This window comes from Cetorhinus maximus, chromosome 12, assembly GCF_964194155.1.
Source record: "Cetorhinus maximus chromosome 12, sCetMax3.hap1.1, whole genome shotgun sequence".
Lineage (NCBI taxonomy): Eukaryota > Metazoa > Chordata > Chondrichthyes > Lamniformes > Cetorhinidae > Cetorhinus > Cetorhinus maximus.
The window spans coordinates 4,698,805-4,712,236 of NC_135890.1; positions in this window are offsets into that span (position 1 = coordinate 4,698,805).

Genomic DNA, 13,432 nt, shown 5'->3' on the forward strand with positions numbered 1-13,432 from the left:
GTCAACTTTAACCCTCCTCACAATGTACACACAGCATTTCCCAACAAAAGCGATTCAGTACTGATAAATTTATCCTGCAGCGAACGTATTACAACTGAACATTGAAATAAATGCTTAAATTCTAGGCAGGGAGAAAGTAGGATTAAGAATACATGTAAAAATCAAATGTAGGAATCTGGAGTGGTGGAGGTTGATCAGCATCTGAGAAATGGAGGCTGGTTAGCATTCTTCATTAGAAATGACAGAATTGATGTCTTTTAAACCTGCGTGAGTGGTTAAGGGGAGCTGAGAGTTAATAAACATCGATTCATACTTTAGCAGTTGCAGGAAGGATATTCTTTTCTATTTTTACTCACTGCACTACTTGTGTTAAGTGGACTTTGCTCATCCTTTTAATTGTTCCGATGTCATTACAAATCTAATGAAAGATTGCATTTGGATATCTGGGTGCATTTTCTCTGCTAATTTTCCATTTCTTGGTGTTTAGTGTTGCACTTTAACAATAGGAAAGTCAGGCACAATGCATCTGGGTAAAAACTGCATTGATTGACAAAAATGTTTCCTGCATTAACTCTTACAACAGGTGATGTCATCTAACCAGTCACATAAGACCACAAGTAACATGAATCATGGGTTTGGCCTTGGGGAGTTGTGCTGAGTAATATAAAGCGTGCATTGCAAACGAGATTAGGGGTCCATTACACTTGTAGTGAGTAGGAGTCCTGCACTATGAGAATAATGAGATAGGAATTAAGATTAACAATACATAGCATGATTGTGTCATTGTGCAAATGTAAACTTTCGGCAATATATTTAATATAAAAGTATAGATTAGGTTTTGATGCATTAGCAGAAACAGACATCGCTGAGTCTGATAAATTTTGTATGCACGTGATTATTGCATTGCTTTGCATCCATATGAAGGGTCGCTTTCTCTCAAGGTAAGCAGCTGCTCATTGTAGTACTAATAAGTTAAGTACTACCATTTGTGACAAGTACTTGGTTCAGAATGATTTAGACATTGATGAGCTTCCTTCATGATGTACTTAAGATCTTCTGAATAGCAAATTGGCCAGTAATGATCTTTGTCACTGCCCAGGGTTCTAGGATCGAGTCACATTGTCTTTACAGTTATTAAATGAATTTATTTAAAACAATGGGGGGAAAAAAGGCTTTAAACAAAATTCCGTAATAGCTGACTTGTAGCTCAGCAATCCGTGGTTTTCATTTGGGACATAAATCTTATTTAGTTATAAATTGGAAAGACTATTTTTTTAAAAAAAACACTGAAATGATGCTATAAGATAATAGCTAGCGGTCAAACATTCACATGCTTTGGCTACAATGTTTCTGTCCAATGTTTTGGTATAGGAATCTAAATGGGTTAATGTCATGCTAAAGTAGCAGAGAGATCAATTTTAGATAAACACATTAGGTGTTCATTATTACCCCATAATGTAATTTTAGGTTTAGAAAATTGCACTTGTATAGTTAATTATTCTGCTAGCAGTGTCACTCCAAACACGTCCTTCCTACTTTCTTTATAAACAGCTTATTAATAAAAGTTACATCTAAGTTCTGGAAAGCCAATTGAATGGAATGATTCATAGATTAAATTCTTCAAACGCCTTTAATATTCTTTCTGGATAGTTATTGTTGTAAATCTTCTGTGAGTGTTATATGGAAGTATGAGCCAATAGCTGCATGTTGGGAGGTCAGTGTTCCCCAAATGCTAGCTCCATTGTACTGAAAATTTGCATATTAATTATCGTAAGGCAATGCGCTTTTGATGCAATTGAAGGTATGTGGAGTATGTCTGGCTAACTCAGCTCAGATATATTGTGCTCATGTTTGTTAAACGCCTCTCGTGAAGAATGACTGAGCAGATTTTTGATTGGAACATTCACGCAAGTTGGTCCTGTGGTCTGTTCAGGAGAGAACGCACTCTATTAACTCATTTTATCTTCCTTTCCAAATGAAGTTGACCAACGGGCAGGAAGAACATTGACTTTCTCACTGCTCTAGAGCTTAACTAGGACTCAGATGGTTGTGCCTTTAGGTGGTGTTACCTAGGGTGATTCATTGCAGTTTGTCTTGTCCCGTTTATTTTGTGTGGGGGGTCAATAATCCATCAATGACACTCCAAGTCTGTCCCTAATAGAACAGCAAAACATCTCCTAGAACACACATTATACCAGATTTTTTGACGCTGAATTTTATTTTTGGGATGGGGAGGTGTGTGGCTTGGGATGCAGCATTTCACCAGACTTAAATAGTTCCTTTTGAACGCATTATCAGAATTTATTGATAATCAGTTTGCATTTTCCTGCTTTTGTAATTTGCGAATTGAAGTAAAGTTTGTACATTTATTTTTCTTTGTGGATATGCAAAAGGTTGTGTCACACCTTGCAGATATGGTGTGAATAATGTGTACTAACGTTGCAAAAATAACCTGCAGATAGAACTTTGAAATGTTTTAAACAGGTGAACTTCCAGGTATGATTGTTCTTTTCACAGATTATTCTCAGTAAACAAATACACTTAAAGAGCAGAGGTCCGATTGGTTATAAATGACACTTGTGTTGTAGGAAAACTGTCCTCACGTTGCATACAAATAAAGAGCAGGTGTGGGCCCCACGGCCTCTCAAGCCTGCTCCTCCATTTAATAAGATCATGGCTGATAAGATCATATTCCTGCCTACCCCCGATAACCTTTCACCCACTCGCTTATCAAGAATCTATCTACCTCTGCCTTAAAGATATTCAAGGACACTGCCTCAACTACCCCTTGAGGAAGAGAATTCTGAAAGTCTCACAACCCTCTGAGAAAATTTTTTTTTCCTCATCACTGCTACCTAGGGGAGCCTTCACTATGAGGTAATTAATTAATCCTGTCTCATTGCAGTTTCCTGAGGCTTGAATCTTGTCAGTTGGTTTCAAGTAAATGTTAAACTCCTGGACTCTCTTAAGAACAGCTTCTGGGAAGACCCATTTCTAGTGAGTTCATGGACCACAAGCTTTTACAACTCCTGGCACAGTTGATTTTCAGGCAGTTGGCGGAGACATGATAACACTGGCTGAATAGAAGTGATCAGGAGGGCCATCCCAGTCCGAGAATATTGATACCGGATGCAACAAGTTCCCATACCTCAACTGACCTTAGGGCAGAAATTCAATGAGGATCTTTGTGGTCGTCTGACTTAGTATTGAACCAAGTGCACCAAGTGCATTTATTCAGTGAGCTGTGGGCCAAGAGAGTAACTTATTATGTGGCGTAAAGAATGCAAGATTTAATTCATTCCTGGGGTGTGAGCATCATTGGCAAGGCCAACATTTAATGCTCATCTGTATTTGTCCTTGAGAAGGAGCTGGTGAATTGCCTTCTTGCTGGGCCATTTCAGAGGGTATTTAAGGATCAACCACATTGTTGTGAATCTGGAGTCACATGTGGGTCGGGCTGGGTAAGGACAGCAAAACACCTAAGGGAACCAGTTGGGGGTGTACAACAAAACAGTAAGACACTAATGTGGCCTCAGCTGGAGTATTGCTGGAGTATTTGGGCGCCACACTTTAGGAAGAATGTGGAGGCATTGAAGAGAATGAAGAAAAGATCACAAGAATGGTTCCAGGGATGAGGAACTTCAGTTATGAAGACAGATTGGGAAAGTTAGGACTGTTTTCCTTGGAGAAGAGGGGGCAGAGAGGAGATTTGATCGAGGTGCTCAAACTCATGAGGGGCCTGGGCAGAGTAGATGGGGGTGAAACTGTTCCCACTCGTGAGAGGATCAAGAACGAGAGGGCACAGATTTAAAGTCATCGGCAAAAGAAGCAAAAGCGACATGAGGAAAAGCTTTTTTCACACAGCGAGTGCTTAGGGTCTGGAATGCGCTGCCTGAGAGTGTGGTGGAGGCAGGTTCAACCAAGGCATTCGAAAGGGAATTAGACTGTTATCTGAAAAGGAAGGACAGGGTTACGGGGAGAAGGCAGCAGAATGGCACCAGATGAATTGCTCATTTGGAGAGCCGGTGGAGACAGAATAGGCCACACAGCCCCCTCCTGTGCTGTAACAGCTCAGTGAAAATATTTACATCGTCAGCATCACTGATACCAGTTTTTTATTCTAGACTTTAACTGAACTTAAATTCCACAGCTACAATGGCAGGATTTGAACTCATGTCTCTGACTCATAAGGCTACCCGTCCAGATTACCAGTCTAGCAACCACCACAGTACTACCACAGCTATTGAGATACTTCAGTTTCTTTTCTCCCTGTTGCTCCTAAAGATAATTGGCTGACATTGAGCTAATGTGATAAAACTGTGCCAATGAAAAGACCGAAGAACAACGAGTGTGGGCTGATATGGGTGCAATAGCACACTGGGCAAGCAAATAACAGAGTTTGTGTTGGATTCAATTTTTCAAACCGAAAGGGGCAGTCAAAATATTTTGAACCACATCGAGCACCATAACAGTGTCCTCTTTGCTTGAGCAGGTTTGTGATCTTAAGACTGCCATTGGAAACTGAGGCTACTCGTGCTGCAGTGGTTATCTCAGTTCTTCTCACCATTCTGTTCAATCTTGAACTATTTTCATATATTTATTTTTTGCCTGCATTTTCCTACGTTGCTTTTCCCTACATTATAACAGCGACTGCATTTACAAATACCTCATTGGCTGTAAAGAGTTTTGAGACAACCAGTGGTCATGAAAAGTGCGATATAAATGCAGACCCTTTTCTCTTATAAACTCAGGCCTGGATTTTCCTGCAGAGTCAGGAACATTCCAGACTCCGCCAACCTGACTTGGGTGGGGGGAAAGCGCCCCGGATGTTCTACTTTTCGTTCCGGCGGTGGGGGGAAGGGCTGGGAGTCTTTAACTGGAATTTGGCCCATCGCCACTTGAGAAATCGCAGAGGCATCCACACAAACTGCTGGGTGTGAAGGCGAGTTGTGTGAAAGGCCGACCTTGGTGCTCTGGGAATTATAAGACAGAGGATAAAACAAACCCTCCCCCCCCCCCGCCTCCCCCCCACACACATTCCCCATTTCCATCCATGCCAACTTGTGCCACCTCATGCCACCCCCATGGCCCTTCTTACTCTCCATGTCAACCCGTGACCCTCTGACCACCCCATAACCCTTTATAACCAACTTAGTGGCAACTCATGCGAATTCCTGGCCCCTCATACCCACCCCTATCCCAACCTATGCTCCTCTACCCATCTCCATGACCTTTTATAGCCCCTGTGCCAACTTTCTATTAACTCATGTCAACCCATACTCCCCACCCACCACCCTTTTCCCTTGCACCACCCATGCCAACTCATGCAGTATCCACCAAGAGCAGACCTCAGGAGCCTTGCTGAGATGAAATAAAATATAAAGTTTTTAAGTGTCTATTGATGACTTCATTATTTAAAAAAACACTCTCATTGATAAAAACCCATTCACTACATTTAAATTCCTTCAATTACTTAATCCTTTATAAAACAAGCATTTTCTTCATGTATGTAAACCCTTATAAAAAAAGCATTTGTATTCATAGCCCCATCAAAGTCTTCATAACCACTTGAAGCTATAAATCAAATTGTGAACTGACAGGCACCCCACTGTGATAAGGATAGGTTGTGAAATCAGTCATGCAGCACAATCCTATAATGATAGCCCTCAGGCTTATGTCAACAGGCAGAGTGAAATAGCAAGCACTGATTTTTTTTAACTGCATACTTTTTTTAATTTAAAGGGCAGAAGATATAAATGCCTTGGCTGCTTGACAGTTCCAATGAGTCTATCCACTTTTTATGCACATTTATGTCTACTTTTAATGATCCCAAAGGGCATCTGGCCTCCCATAAAGAGCACCTGACATCTCCCATAGGGGTCCACGGACCAGTCCAAAAGGGTCCCTTACCTCTTGACAAGGGTATACTCCCTCTCCAAAGAACTCCGGTAAGTTTAGATCTTCTCCTGAAAAGTCTAAAGTCCACTTATTGCGTTTTGGACACCCCAGTAACGAAAATTGGACCTGTTTGAAGGCATCTGCACTTTGGCGTGTGCAGCGGCCTCCGTGGACTATGGATGTGCAGAGTACAACCTACCCCCATTCCCCCCAGTGAAAATGACTGATGCTGGGTTCAGGGTGGGACTTACGAAGTTGGGGGTTCTGACGCCATTTTGCCTTAGCCGGACACCCTCTCCGCCCTGGCGAAAATTCACGCCTAAGAATTCCACACACTAGCTGGATAACATGTTGCAATCACCCCTGACAATTTTGCTTCACAGGAAGTATTTTTTTTTTGAATCCAAATTTGCCTTGCTGCTCTTGGTGCCCCTTCTACCGCAGCATTTAGTTATTAATTCAAAAAGGGTCAGTGGCTTAGATTTATAGTCCTTTAGCAATTATTATAATAAAGACATTGGTGGAAATGGAGGAAAAGTTTCAGTAGGGTTGGCACTGACAAAATAAAAGTGCGTCAAACAAAAGCAGAAAATGCTGGAAAAACTCAGCGGCCAAAATTTTCTGTTTGGCGGGGCGGGCGGAGCAGGTGCTGATGCGATCGGGGCTGCGCCGCCATTTTGTGCGAACGGTCCAATTAAGGCCCGCCCAGCGCATTTCCGACTCCCGTGGAGAGCGGGAGCCTGAAGTTTGGTCCAATGGCGACCCGGCAGCCTGTTTAAGAAGAGGCCTGGCAGCCTCCTTTAGAGCTGTTCGCTAAGGCCAGCTGCAGGTGGTACCGCGGGGGGTCTGCACAGGAGGCCAGTGTTGAGGGAAGGCCAGAGGAGGAGGGCAGGCTGCAGGACAGGCCAGCAAGGGGGGTGGGGCAATGTGCCCCTTGTTTTTCTGATGCCTGCCTTGCTGCCCTCCTCGAGGAGGTGGCTGCACGGTGGGAGGTGCTGGTTCCCCAGGATGGGAGGAGGAGGCCCCCCCACATGACGAAACGTGCCTGGGAGGAGGTGGCGGAGGTGGTGAGCTCCCGCGACGTGGTGCGGTGCACCTGGATCCAGTGTCGCAAGCGCTTCAACGATTTGTTGCACTGTGGCAGGGTGAGGACCATGTTGGTGTTGGGCATTTAGCCCAGCAGGTAACCTTAGCCTTTGAGGGCCCCCCTCCCCAAGTGTTACTGTCATCACTGCATTGAATCATGTTGGGCATTTGCCGCACGCTGGGTGGGTAGGCAGATAGTGCCCATGCTTACATCAGCCTCAGTGGTTCATGAGAAGATGGGTTCTACCCGCACCATGTGTTGGTCTTAGTCATACATGACTAGCCTGGGGGCAACCTGCAGGAGATGCAGCTCGTCACATACTGAGAACTCCAACACATGTCCTATTCACGGTGATGAGATGGTGGAAGGGGAGCCTCAAGGTCTCATGGCCAAGAGCCATCTGGTGCCCTTGGCGCTGCACCTAGTTGTGCCTCCTTGCCATGGGCGCTAGGACTGTGTGTTTCTGAAAGTGATGGACGCAGAATGTGTCCAAGGGGCTGTTAGAAGGGCTGGGTTGGGAAGAATTGTACCATATTTTTGTGACCGATCAGCAGTAGCGTGGACAGGAGGCACAGGAGGCCTGAGATGGGCCACTGTGGTTGGGGTGCAGCGTGCGTGTGCAGAGTACATATGCAATTAGCCCCAATGAATGGTCTTCTCTGTTTTGCAGGAGGAAAATGAGCACAATGTTTATGAGCGTTTGCACACTGGAGGCGGCCAGGCCAAGTTGCTGATTTTGAGCCGTTTTGAGCAGGAGGCCCTGGAGCTTGAGAGGCGCCATGTGCCCAGGTCCACAGGTGTCAGTGAGGCTGGGGTGGAGCGGCCAGGCATTTAAGGTCTACAGTCACATCCGCTCTCTCTTCCCACCATCCAAAGCAGTGATGATTGTTGGAATTGTTATTGTTGCAACATTGCTCATTCACAGACTGATAGAGTCAGGGGTGTGGGTCATAGACAAAGGTCTCTCGGCCCTTCGAAGATGTGCGTGTCCAGCACCTTCCAAAGTCGCCTTACCCCATTTCTGACCACTATCCCCATGGCCTTGTATGCCACGGCATCGCTACTGCACATCCAAATACTTCTTACATGTTAGGAGGGTTTCTGGCTCCACCACCCTTTCAGCCAGTGAGTTCCACATTACTGTGTGCAAAAGTTCCCCATCACTTCACCTGTCAACCTCATGCCCTTTACCTTAAATAAATGCCACCAGGTTACTCATCCCTCCGCCAAGGGGAAAAGTTGCTTTTTATCCACCCGATCTATGCCCCTCATAATGTTATGAAGCTCACTAATGTCACCCCATAATCTCCTGTGCTCCATGGCAAATTTCACCAGTCTATGCTATGTGTCCTCATAACTCCAACTCTCCAGCCCAGCATGCATCCTGGTCAGCGACCTCTGCACTCTCTCCACTCCAATCACATCCCTCCCGTGAAGCGCTGACCACAACTGAACACAGAACTCTAGCTGTGGCCTAGGCAGCGTTTTCTGCACTTGCAACATGACCTCCCTGTTCTTATATTCTATTCCTCAGCTAATAAAGGCAAGTATGGCATTTACATTCTTAAACGCCTTTTGAGCCTGTCGACATGCCCAGCAAGGTCCCTCTGATCTTCCTTACTTCCCACGGTCCTACCATTCCTCGTGTATTCCCATACCTTGTTTGTCCTGCCCAAGTGCATCACCTCACACTTATCCACATAACATTCCATTTGGCGTTCCTTAGGCCATCTGACCAGCCCATCTGTATCCACCTGTAATGTTTGAGCCTCCTCCTGACTATTTGCCACCCCACCAATGTTCGTCTCCTTAGGTTTGGGAAGGTTGAGCGCTTTATGAGTCTGGGGGAAGGGGATGAAGTGTGTCACTGTGTGGACACTAACTGATCCACTGTCCTTGTTGTTATTTTCAGCATCATCAGAGGCTGGTGACCAGGCTCCATTACAGATACTCCCTCTCACACCTGAGGGCCCTGAACTGTCACCTACGTCACACCATTTCTGCCAGGCAGGCACCAGCGCAGATACTAGCACATCGGTGGGAATTGTAACATCGGCTAGTGTCCCGGGGCACAGTGGAGAGGGCACTTCACACTCGCTGGAAGAGATGGCAGTGCCCATGGCGCCAGCAGCCGGAGGATTGCAGGGGACCAGGCACATGCTGAGTCGGGGCTTGATGATGTGCTTTTGGAGTCGTCCGCGACACAGCAGCTGCAGGAAATGCGGCCGGGTGTGCGGGAGCATCTGGGAGTGTTGCATGAGACTGTGCTTCGCTTGGTGTCCGTGGTGGTGGAGGAGTCCACGCGGAGCATGAGTGATGCCATGAGCCTCATGTCAGAGCGTCAGTCTTCCTCCATGGAGAGAGTGGCGACTCTCCTGCGGAGGGGCTTCCAGGAGAACAATCAGCTTCTCCTGGGGTTACGCTCAGACCTGCAAGTCCTCACAGCGCCAGTGGCCACAGCTGGTCATTGGGAGATGGTCTGTGCACCAAATGTCACTGCTCGGTGCCCATCCATCTGCGGTGAGCAGGGAGGTCCGAAGTGACCTCACGTCGGCGCAGCAGCTGTCTGTCGTCTCTGTGGGCTCCTCTCCGGGCGCTCCGGATGAGGGCGGCAGCTCCTCCGCCCCTCTCCCAGTGACCGTTGCATCCGGTGAGGCTGCGACGACTGGTGAGGTGCCAGCTGTGGCACTGGCAGCTCCCTCCCAGGCGGGGCCAGCACAGGCTCCACGGGCCAGAGGACGCCCGCCAAGGTCATCGAGGCCAACAGGACAGCAGAGTCAGCAGGCTGGCTCAGATACCACTCCCAGCGATGGGGCGGCATCTGGACGTAGCACCCGCAAACTAAAGCATAAGGCACCTTAGGCACTGCACGGGTTTGTCACTGGTGATTTTGTGTTGGCCCGAGATTAGGGAATTATTATTTTTTGCAGTTGTGAAAACATTTGGGATTCATTTTGTTAGACCATATGATGGATCAAAATAAAATCCACATGTGTTACCATGGCAGAGGGTGGCTGCTTTGTGCTGCATGTGTATGTTTTACAGACTGATGAGGTGGAAGATGTGGCACCTAAGTGCCTCGTGTGGAAGTTCCAGGCAATGCTGTTCCTGCTGATCCATGTGTGTGGAGCTAGCTGAAGGTTCGTTGGATTAAAGTGTCCTGGGTGTCCCTGCCTCCTTGGTGTAGTAGCGAGTCGGCGATTACCCCCTCAGCATCGCCCTGTCCTTCCTCATCCTCCGAATCACTGCTGGACTCATCGTGTGCAGCCTCATCCACTGCGTCAACGTCTTCATCGTCCATCCCCCCTTTCCAACGTCAGATTGTGGAGAGTGCAGCATGCAACCACTATCACCGAGACTTGATCTGGGGGTACTGGAGGGGGCCCCCTGAGCGGTCCAGGCATCAGAAACGCATCTTGAGAAGACCGATGGTTCTCTCCACCACAGCCCTTGTGGTGCCCTGGCTCCTATTGTACCAATGCTCAGCTTCTGTTCTTGGATGGCGGAGAAGTGTCATGAGCCACCTTCTGAGGGGATAGCCCTTGTCACCCAGCAGCCATCCATCCAGCCGAGCGAGAGCACTGAAGAGCCCCGGCACCTGGGAGTGTCTGAGGATGTAGGCGTCGTGGGAGCTGCCTGGGTACCTTGCACAGACTTGTAGAATCAGCATCCTGTGATCACACACTATCTGCACGTTCATGGAGTGGAAGCCCTTCCTGTTGACGAAGGCACCGGGCTCACCTGCTGGTGCCTTGATGGCCACATGTGTACAGTCTATAGCACCCTGGACACGGGGGAAGCCAGCAATGGCCGCGAAGCCTCTGGCTTACTGTGCCTGACTTGCCTGGTCGCAGCGGAAGTGGATGAAGGTCAATGCCCGTCTGAACAGAGCGTCTGTAACCTGCTTAACACAAGTGTGGACAGCAGATTGGGAGACACCACAAAGATCACCCACCGAGCCCTGGAAGGAGCCAGAGGCCTAGAAGTGGAGGGCAACTGTGACCTTCAGAGCCGCTGGCATGGGGTGTCCACCCACAGAGTTAGCGGAGATCTCAGGCACAATCATCTGACAGATAGAGTTGACTGTCTCCCTTGACAGTCAGAGCCTCCTTCGGCACTGCACCTCAGACATATTGAGGTAGCTGCTTCGCCTCTTGTATACCCTGGCAGCAGGATAGTGGCGTCTTCTGTGGCCCCTTCCACCTTGAACAACCTCTTGACCCTGCGCCCCTTGTGCCTGCGCCTGTCCTCCCAAAGGTGGCTCCCCTGGAGGCTGATTGTCCAGTCCTGGCCTCCTCCTTATTCTATCCCTCCCTTCCTCCTCAAGGGAGCTGCCTCCAGTGGAGAAGTCAGAACCCATATCCCCAGGCTAAAGGGAGGCCCCCGGAAAGCTGCAGGCCCGATAAAGATTCCTGACTGCAGAGAGCTGAGCTGAAGCTTCAAAACACACAGGAAGCTGCTGGAAATGCTACAGATCACACAGACAAGTTTAAAACACTTTCTGCAATAAATACTTCACAGACCAGGTCGATGACCCCACTGAGCCTCTTATCCCGCCCGTGGATGAGTTTTATTAAAAAGTCGCTTACCCACCTGCTCGTTGGGCCTGTCCGTCGAGCCGAAGATCACACGGGCGGCTGAAAATCGGCATCGATTGCCGAGTTAAGGGCCTTAACGAGCCAGTTAATTAATGGCGGGCGCGCGTCGCACTTCATCACGTCCAACGAAATATCGCGATGGCGCGCAGTGACATCGGGACACTCGCCCGACCTCATCGCGCATCATTTAACACGCTGATGTGCAGGGCCCTCCTTCCCCGCACGACACCCAGAAAACTCTGCCCAGCATGTCCGGCAGGATCTGTGGAGAGAGAAACGTTAACTCCGTTTCCCTCCCCACAGACACTGCCAGACCTGCTGAGCTTTTCCAGCATTTTCTGTTTTTGTTTCCGATCCCCGGCACCTGCAGTATTTTGCTTTTAAATAAAAGTGGGTGTTTTCCCTGCAAGTTACAGTTTGCAGTAAAACACCGTGAACAGTCTAGAGGAGCACACTGTGGGTTCCCGGAGTCACGGTTTGAATCCAGCAAGATTTCCGGTTTGAAACTTGCTGCCTTTGTTCCCCAGTGAGGGCTCTGGATGAAATTATTGTCCCTCAGTATTTTCCCAGTTCCTACTCCCTGCAGGGCAGAAAAAAAATTGCAGCTCAAATCGACAGACTCAATCAGAGAAACTCACGGGATTTCAGCACACGGTTGAATCTTGCCCAGTGGGTGGTGATCTGCTGTGTCAGGCTGAGAATTGGCTGTACGAATACAGGCGACGTCTTGTACCTGGAATTTGAAGCTGACAGGCGACCTGTTACCAGTGGTGGTTCCACAGGGGCTGGTGTCGGGACTGTCGTTTTTTTTACCATCTTCATTCCTGTAGGTGTTGTGGTGGGCGGTGGGGAATGAGGTGCAGGTTTTCAGATGATATCAGGCTATGTATGAGCGTCAGGAATATGGAGAATACTCAGCTGCTTCAGAGAGATCTCATTGCGCTGGGGGAGTGGAGTCATGTTTGGCAAATGGTGTTAAATTTAGGAAAATGTGGTTTTATGTACATGGGCAGGCCAAGTGTTGAATAACCTTACAGCCTACAACAACAACTTATCTTCACATCGCCTGTTTAATGTAATAAAACAGCCCAAGGTGCTTCACAGGCGATGTTTGGTCGGATGACCAGAAGCTTGGTCAGAAAGGTGGGTTTTAAGGAGCGTCTTAAAGGGGGAACGTGAGGTAGAGAGGGGGTGAGGTCTAGGCAAGGAGAGCTTGGGATTGAGGTAACAGAAGCTATAGCCACTAGTGGTGAAGGGATTACAATTGGGGATGCATAAAGGCCAGAATTAGAGAAGTGCAGATATCTTGGAGGGTTGTGGAACTGGAGAAGATTAGAGAGATAGGGAAGGATGAGGTCATGGAGAGATTTGAAAACGAGGATGAGAATTTTCAAATCAAGGTGGTGCTTGAATGAAGGGTCAGCAAGTACAGGGTAAAGATTGAGGCCAGAGATGAAAGTAAAAGATCTGGGTCTTATAGTGCTTCACTCTCTGACGATTCATGACTGACATTGTGATATAGAGCTAAAACAAATAGAGTTTTAGGTTGTATTCATTACATCAAAGCAAACATACCATTTTGTCATTCTACAAAACTTGGCCAGGCGTTAGTTACTGTGTTCGCTTTTCTCAAATTGTGGAGATGCTGAGGTTGCGGACAGGGTGCAGAGGAGAGACACAAAATGAATTCCCACTTCAGAATACATTAGTTACCAGATAGGCTGAAAGAGCTGGGACTAGATACTTCAGAGAAGAACAGATTCAGAGATATAAACTAATGCACAGCCCAATTATTTCACCTGGAAAACCAGGGAAGAACAGCTGGAACAGTCAAGCTTACAAGCTGTCA